Raw genomic sequence first — 9,338 nt, forward strand, 5'->3', positions numbered from 1 at the left:
TAATTAATAATTCTTAAGGGTATTATTATTTTATTAAAGATAACTTAAATTTTTTGTAATATTTTTATAAAAGTTGATTAATAGGTTCTTCTTTAAAATATTTTTTTGAAATTTTTTAATAAGATCATATTTTGATTTTTTTTCTTTCATTCTTTGTATTAATTAATTATATTAATCTTCTATTACAATACATTTTTTATCTACTTCACACATTATCTTTTCTATCTTCTTTTACTTTTTTTAATTGCTATTTTTACATTATTTTTAATTGTTTATTTTACTTTTACTTCTCATATATAGATTTATTGTAATTCATCACATGTTCTTTTTGAGTTTAAGTAATTTTTTAGGTTATATTTTACCATTGATGCGTTTATTTTGTTTACTGTGTTTTTTTAGTATGTGTTTAATATAATAACCTGTAAATATCTATTCTATTATATAAAAATTAAATTTCTGCACTTAATGATAATGCTGTCGTGACATGTTTCTAATGGTGTTTTTTGATTTATTTCTTTTAACTCATTAAATTTAATTTATTATAATAAATTAATTATATCAACTAATTGATTTGGTTAATTATTTAAATATCATACAATTTATTATACTTTCTATCAATCAATTAATTGTAATTCGAATTAAATGATTATTTTGTTACGAAATTATTATTTCTTAATCTATTTATGGGTAATACATATATTAATTATAATCGCAAATTAAGCTATTTTACATTAAATGACTTATACAATGGTCATCTCATTTATTATCATAAATGCTGAATTAAATAAGTCATTATTACTTTTGATTTAGAATTAAATAAGTATAAAACCAGGGATACTATTTTATTTGACCTTTAGGGTTTAATGGGTGTCACATTCAGTGACTTCTGAATTTTGGTCTCCAACGCGTCAAAGCCACATTTGTAACTCTTTTTCCATAAAAGAAATCGTGATTCAACTCTATCAGGGATACAGAAGGTTTTCAAAGAATAAGGGAATAGTCTGAATTTGTACAAATTTTAAATGTTCAAACTTACAATGTTGTTTCAGTTGGTTGTCGTTATGAGAATGACTCTAATCTATACATGTCTAAGGACTAGAATAGATTAAATATTATATAAGTAATTTATTTCTAATATTGGTATTTGATTAAATTAGTTTTAGAGAAATTTAAATTGTTGACTCATTTATATATTACAACTATTCTTTTTGAATATATTATTTTTATATTTTTTAATATAAATTTTTTTCTGATAAGATTAGTTTATTTTCTTTTTGGATATATGTGTCATCTTTTTTTCTCATTTTATATTTCATAATAGTAATGTAATTATTAAAAGAATGTATTTAAAAAATATTAAAATATCATTATTTAAAAAAAGGAAAGATACATTAAAAAAAGGAAAACAAAAAATTAAAATACCACTATTAGAAAAAAAACCTGTTAATATGCGTATGAATGGGTCGAGATTGAGGAATATATATGGATATAAAAAATAAAAAATTATTGCACGATTGTAGAATAAAAAATAATCATATATATAAAACGAAATAATTATAACAAAAAAATAATTAATATATGTGAATTAGATGTTTTTAATAACCGGTAACATAGAGTTTAACAAAATATAATTCACATATTTTTTATTTATGTATATGTATAGAATTATTTATGTATATGTATATATATTAAGACAATTCTAATTATATTATAATTAGCTCATGAATAATGTATGCTTATATTAATGTAAGAAAATATTTTCATTATAATTATATTAAATCAATATTTAATGCATTATTAAACTACTTATTAATCATCGATATTTTTAATCATTCTAATTATATCAATTGACATAGTTCTAATTCTTATTCAAGTCCAATAATTTTATTAGGAGATAATTGATGCACACAATAATAGTGATATATTTAATTTGATATCAATTAGTGGATAATAATAATAATAACAACAACAACAACAACAACAACAACAACAACAACAACAACAACAATAAGGTCTACACGGTACATGCATTATATTTTAAAAAGATAAAATATATTTTAAAAAATTAGGGTATTAATAATCAATTGTAATTAATATCAATATTAATAATTAATTCTTATAATTATTTTTTGCACTACTAAAAGCTACGTATAGTATTTTTTTTTGGAGAATAAAAAAGGTTGTCATTCATAACATTTTCATAAAGTTATATCATATGAACACAAAATTAATTAGATAACAAATTGAATTTTATTTAATATGTTTTATTTTCTACTCATATTTTTTATTAATTATTTTACTTTTTATATTTACAGTAAATATTGAATGTAAAAAAGAAAAAAATATTGAATGTTATCTATTTTATTTATTTAGAGTTATAATTAAATTTGATATAATTATAATAAGTATCTAGAATTAATAATAACATGATAGTATAATTTTAAGTTATATAATATAATAAAAAAATGTAGCAATTTATGTTTGCTTCCTATATAGCAATAATATTATATATATTTATATATCTCCTCTTTTAGCTCTTTCCTAAAAATATTGGCATATAATTAATATCGATAACATATATATTGAGTAAGTATCTCTATTGAATCAATCATAAAGATTAATAAAATATAATGGCATAAATTTCACCTAATTGTAGCAACTATATCTCTATTGAAAATATTTGCTAATTATTACCCTGTATCATTAGTGTATACTTTTTCCAGTTTTTGCGTTTATTCTGTAGAAGCAAATTAAGTCAAAAGGGGATGCTATATTCTGTTTTTAAATAAAAAGCCTAATGGATATAAAAAAAAAACAAAGTGCACAACTAGGGCATATCATTTTATATAAAGTAGTGGAGAATTATGGGACAAAAAATAAATCCGCTTGGTTTCCGACTTGGTACAACTCAAAGTCATGATTCTCTTTGGTTTGCATAACCAATCAATTATTCAGAGAATCTACAAGAAGATAAAATATATTTACAACATTTGATCTGTAATAGTAATGATACTAATTTAAAATTAGGTATTTTGTATATATATATATATAAATTTCCTTAACATTTTGCGATTAAAGGATACTAACTACGATTCTATCAACAGTATTACCTATTGTAGATTATATAATGATAAAGTTTAAAAAATAAAAGCAAGAATTATAAGGTTATGGAAAGTCCCATCTAAATTTGACAAGAACAAGACGACTTACATAGAAATGGTTCTCATAGATGATAAGGTAAGTTGATTATTTTCCATGATTTTTTCAAGTGATGCTAGGTCTATTTTACAAATATTTTTTGTTTATATTTTAAGTTTATTTGATAATTAAACTCTTGCACGAATCAAAGATAGTGCGATTTTATATATTTATAAGTGCGTGCTAATAGCCTTTATATTTAATTTGTTTTATAGTGTAATAATAGTCAATATATTTGTTGGTGGATTTTACTATTATTATATTATTTATGATCACATTCAGTATATATGTCTGATTTATTGAAGGAAGTAGATTATTAAAACCGATTAATAACTATTTTAGAGTCAATCTAATTAACACTAGATAAAAAAAACAAACAATACATAACATATTACTTTTTTATTAATCAAATTATTATAATTTAAATTAATTTTAAAAAAATAATTTAAAATTATAATTTCAATATTATCACGTGCATGGCACAGGTAATTACACTTGTTAAAATCTAAAAGAAAATCTTTAGTCTTTATGAAAGTAACACTAGTTTCTATTATTCTTATTATTCAATTTTTTTCAAATTTTTATAAAAATTTTAGTAGAACTTCCCTAAAATTTCGATTTCTCCACGGCTTTAAAGATTCCATCCAAACCAAAATATCTCTCAACTCTTATCAACTGTTTCAAACCCAAACAATTTCTCAGTATAAATATTCTTGGTTTGTTATTTTTAATTGTCTTTTAAGTTATTAAATTTTCACACATTAAGACATAAACAACTTGTCTAAATTCTAATCCACCCACCAAGTGACTTCAAGCATTGGACTAATTAATTTTATTATTAGAGCTATTAATCCATTTTTAATCCGTTATCAATTTTATTCAATTGCAAAATATAATAATAAATTATAAAATTTTAATTAATCAAATTTCAATAGAGATAATCAAGGCATAAAATGCTCATTAACTCAAATGCACATATTTTCTAAACTTTGAAAGCATTTCAAATTTGTAACTACCTCAATTAGTTGAAACCCATAGAAATTGAAAATACAATAAACCCAATTGTGACAGTAACAATAGCAACTCCAATCACTTTTGCAGCAGTAACTCCTTCGGAGCAGCAACAATCATAGTTTCCAATTGCAAGACCCAGAACCTTTGAAAAGTCTTATTATGATCAAGTCTCAATCATATAGTTATTTATAGCCGTAAATTCAGAGATTATTTTATTAAGGATAATTAAGGCAAGTTTTGATTTATTGAACTTGAGATTAGTTATGATTATTGTCCAATTTTATAATTATTGGATTATTTTCTATATTTAAATTATAAAGTTGGTAGCTGTTAAATAATAAGAATTTTATATGATTTGGACTAAGTAATTAATATTTTAAATATTAATATTGTTATTTTGGAAAATAAAGAAACTAAGTATATTATTTCTAATAATTTGGTTGGGACATTTTATTGAAAATAATTTGTAAAAATGAGGAGCAAATAGTATTTTCTATATACAATTAGTGTTGGATTTAATTTGGGTTTCAATTACTATATTATCCCTATTTTTGAGTGAAATTACAAAAATGCCCCTAACCCTAATTGAGTCCACATTTTCCCTTCCAAAAACCAGCCCTAGCTGCAGCCGCCACTCCCTATCAGAGACACAAGCACTCTATGAAAGAAAAGAAGGGAACGAAGAGAGGAGAGAACATTGTGCGACAGGGGGAAGGAGAAGAGAAGCGGCGCGTCGGAGCCGCCGAGAGCGCACGCGTGGGAGTGGAGAACGGCACTGCTGTCGCCGCTGCTTCCATGTCTTCCAACGGCGCTGCTATCGCCGCCGTGAACCGTGGCTAGAGGAGGGAGCGAGAGATCAGAGGAGAATTGTGTCGCACTCTGCTGCAGTTGAGTTGGCCTTGCTGCCTCCGCTGCTAGGGATTGCCTCCGTCACTGTCGCCGACGAGGAGAGAGTAGTGTGGGAAAAACAGAACGCGAGGGAGAAACCGGTCCGCCATTGAGCTGTCGCGTCAGAAAAGGGGTTCATGCCGCCGGAATTCCCCTGCAGCCGCCATTGCCTTTGGAAGCCGCCGTTGAGGCCAGGGTGCTATGGTGGCTGCTAACCGAGTCGCCGTTGATGATTGCGTGCGGCTATGCTGATTCTGGGTCGCCGTGTCACTGCCAAAGTAAGGAAACTCACTGGAATAGCATCACCGGAGCTGCTGTTTAGCTGATGCCACTGCCTGGATCGCTGCGGTACGAGCTGCCATTGATAGAGCTTCTATGTTCAGTGATTTTTGCGAGTTCCGGCTTTGCGGTAAGGGTGTTAAATTTGTGGTTTCTGTCATTTTGGGTTTTGAAAATATTTTGATGTTGCGCAGTGTTTTATAATTGATCCACCGGAGCTTCTGGCCGCCGCCGAAACTGTTGCTGGGCCGGTTCGAAATCGCAGCTGCCTCATTGTGTTATTTTGGTAAGAAACTATGTTTCGAACAATCTCGCGTTAGTATTCTGTTGTTTTTGGTAACGTGGGATCGAGTCCTGATTATTATGTTACGATTAGTGTTGCTTTGGTTATTGCGGAAGTGGCTGGGAGCTGAGGTTTTGGTTGCCGTCAGTTCGAGTTGAGGCGGAAAGGACTCGGCGAGGCGTTTGGGTTATGGATTTGCGTTTTGAGGTAGGGGCGCTTTCCGAAAACTATAGTTTATTATTGGAATTATTACATATGGGTACTGATGTGAGGATGTGTATTTGGTGATTGTATTAGTGCTATGTATTGTTTGGTCGTTTTGTATGATTATGGGTGTTTGTTTGATTGGACTGTTGTGTGGTTTTGTGAAACGAAAATGCTTTTGAAGTTGATTCTTTTAAAGCTTTGAAATTGAGTTTAATCCGTTGGAAATGGATTTGAGTTGAATGGATTTTTTGAGAATGTGAAAAATAGAATACACTCTTGAATTTAGCCTGACCTGCTTTAAATGATCTGGTTTTGATGAATGATTGTTACCGAACCGTTTCTTTGAAACTTTAGAAATGAGTTTATTCGGCGGATAATGATTTGATTTTTGAAACGGTTTTCTTGAAATATGGAATTGAGATGACTGTTGGATTTTGGCCTGTCTTGAACTGATTTTTGGATTTTGGGCTGTTGAAAAGGATTGTGGACTGTTTTGTTGGGACCCGAACCGGGTGGCAAAGTCCAAGTTTTAGGGGGAGGTGCTGCCGAAATTTCTATAAAATCCGAGTCTTTATTGAAAGGTTGTTTGGAAAAATGATGAGTAAAGACTTCTACTATTTTATTTGAATTATCAGGTGAAGGATGATTCAAGCTTTTGAAATGAACTATTAAAGAGGAAATTGTGATTTAGTCTTGCTTCGTAAGAAAGGCATTGTATCTCTTACAGGAGAAAGTTATTTAGATGAAACTTGTGTTTTAAAGCTGTTTGAATGCGAAAAGGGTTTATGCCTTTGAATTTGACTTGGGGGTTTCAATTAAAGAGATTTTAATGATTTTGAAAGTACCTGAATGTCTATTGACAAGTTTCATTTTGAAATGTTTTGAGAAAGGTTTTAAGTACTCTTTGAATTCTGAATTCGTGCAAGACTAAGGCAATTTTGAACAGTCGAAACGCTTTAGAATTTATAATGGGGGTTGAAGTTGGTTTTGCCTAAGTAAAGGAAACGGCTTTGAAAGAAGTAAATGATTACGTGACTCGGTTGGGCTTAGACCCTATTTTATTACTCAAATCGGAAAGCCAATGTTTTAATAATTTTAAATGAATTTGGCGAAATGAGTTATGTTATTCTCCCCTAAAGACTTGGGACTCTACCGAGAAACTTTGTTATAAAATCCCATTGTTGGATGGGTGATTTTGAATATCTCAAAGAGATTTTTAACTTGCCATGATTATGGAAGTTTTGGAAAGAGGATGCCGAGAGTGGCATTGTTTTAAAAAGGGGAATTTACCTTGAGTAAAAGTGGCTTATGAGCCTGAGATGATTTGAGAAATGAGATCTTTAAAGCCAAGGCTGAAAAGAGTTGAAACTTGATTTCAAAGTGAAATGAATTGAGAAAATGATTTATGGCTTAACTGCCGATTTCATGAATTTGATGATTTTGAATGGTGGAAGTGCTGTTTTATTATGGGCTAGTTCTGGATTGAACCGTGAGCCGGAATGGCTGTGTGTGATTATAATTATTGGCTGGTTCTGGATTGAACCGTGAGCCGGAATGGCTGTGTGTGATTATCAATATTGGCTGGTTCTGGATTGAACCGTGAGCCGGATGGCTGAGATGGATGTTGATCCATGATTGAGAATGAAAGCATTTATGCTGAGATATTGATAAGTTGTGATGTTGCACTTCCACTATCGGAGATAAGAGTTTCCCTGGGAGAAAGCAGTGGCTAGCTAATAAACGAAATTTAGCATGTCGATTTAGAATTCAATGATGAATATGATCGTGAGTATAGTCTAATCGATACTTAAACTTCGCATCAAACAATCCTACAATCTATAACCGAGAGTATTAGTCTCCCGAGTCGTCCTCCCTTGGAATTGCTAGGGTGTGCATCTTATTGATTAGAAAGCCTTATTATAATTCCTTGAAGGTTTCAGCAAAGTAGAAAACAAGCAATCAATCCTTAGAAGACTTGGCTTAGGGTTGGCATTAGAAATTCTATCCTTATAGTTTTTTCAATGATGACAACAATTAGGCCTTGCTTCATTTAGTTAACCCCTAGGTATAGAGAAAAGTCAAATGAGAGTAATCAACTTGAGTCACAAGTCCTAGCTTTACCTTATGGAAATCTAGCTTTAGTGTACTCCAAGTCAATTAGCAATCCCTAATTCCAAATCAACGATTGGCACAACTATTCAACTTCTTCTAATGGCTCAAACCCTATACCAAGCAAGAAACTTTTACTCCATAACTAGTGTTGGCATTTCATCAAACATTTGGTGAGCAAGAGTGAAAGTCATAGTAAAATTGAGAAGGAAGTAGAATTAAGAGTATTTCAACACAAGGAACTAACAACAATTAACAAAGAACAACAATGGAAATGAAATTCTAAAGGAATTGATTAAATCCAAAACTACAAAATTGAATCCAAGATCTATGAGAATTGAGTAATTACAAACACTAATGGAGATTGGAGAAGAAGATCTATGACATGAACAAAATGAATTGGGAATTGCAAGGGATCTCACCAAAGAGTGAATGAAAATTCAGAAATTAGATGAAGATGAACCCTAGTGAGAGCTTTTTGTCTCTCTCCTTCTCCACAAGTGTAACTAAATATCTTCCAAAAAAATCTAGAATCTAGAAAAATGAGCTAAAAGTCCTTAACCCTTGTTCCTTTGGTCTTTTTATGCTTTTCCCGCCAGGGCACTTCCCCAAAATGGGATTCTCAACTGCCTCCACGCCCAAGTCACGTGGCTCTAAAAAAATCATATTCGAACATCGGCGCGCACGCGCAAGGTACGCGTGCGCGCCCACGGGACATCTTGTAATGTGCGCGGAGGCGTAATGTACGCGTGCGCGCCCACGAAAATCATGGCCTAGCCGCTACGCAAGCCGGCTCGTGGCTTGGTGGTGCACGAAATTGCAATCACACTTTTTGCAACCCCGCACAACTAACCAGCAAGTGCACTGGGTCGTCCAAGTAATACCTTACATGAGTAAGGGTCGATCCCACGGAGATTGTCGGCTTGAAGCAAGCTATGGTTATCTTGTAAATCTTAGTCAGGATATCAGAGATTATCAGGATTGATTGTGAAAAGTAAAAGAACATGAAATAAGTACTTGTTTTGCAGTAATGGAGAACAGGTTGAGGTTTTGGAGATGCTCCATCTTCTGAATCTCTGGTTTCCTACTGTCTTCTTCTTCAAGCACGCAAGGCTCCTTCCATGGCAAGCTGTATGCAAGGGTTTCACCGTTGTCAGTGGCTACCTCCCATCCTCTTAGTGGAAATGTTCAACGCACCCTGTCACGGCACGGCTATCCATCTGTCGGTTCTCAATCAGGCCGGAATAGAATCCAGTGATTCTTTTGCGTCTGTCACTAACGCCCCGACCTCAGGAGTTTGAAGCACGTCACAGTCATTCAATCATTGAATCCTACTCAGAATACCACAGACAAGGTTTAG

Source organism: Arachis duranensis, chromosome 9 (assembly GCF_000817695.3).
Source record: "Arachis duranensis cultivar V14167 chromosome 9, aradu.V14167.gnm2.J7QH, whole genome shotgun sequence".
NCBI lineage: Eukaryota > Viridiplantae > Streptophyta > Magnoliopsida > Fabales > Fabaceae > Arachis > Arachis duranensis.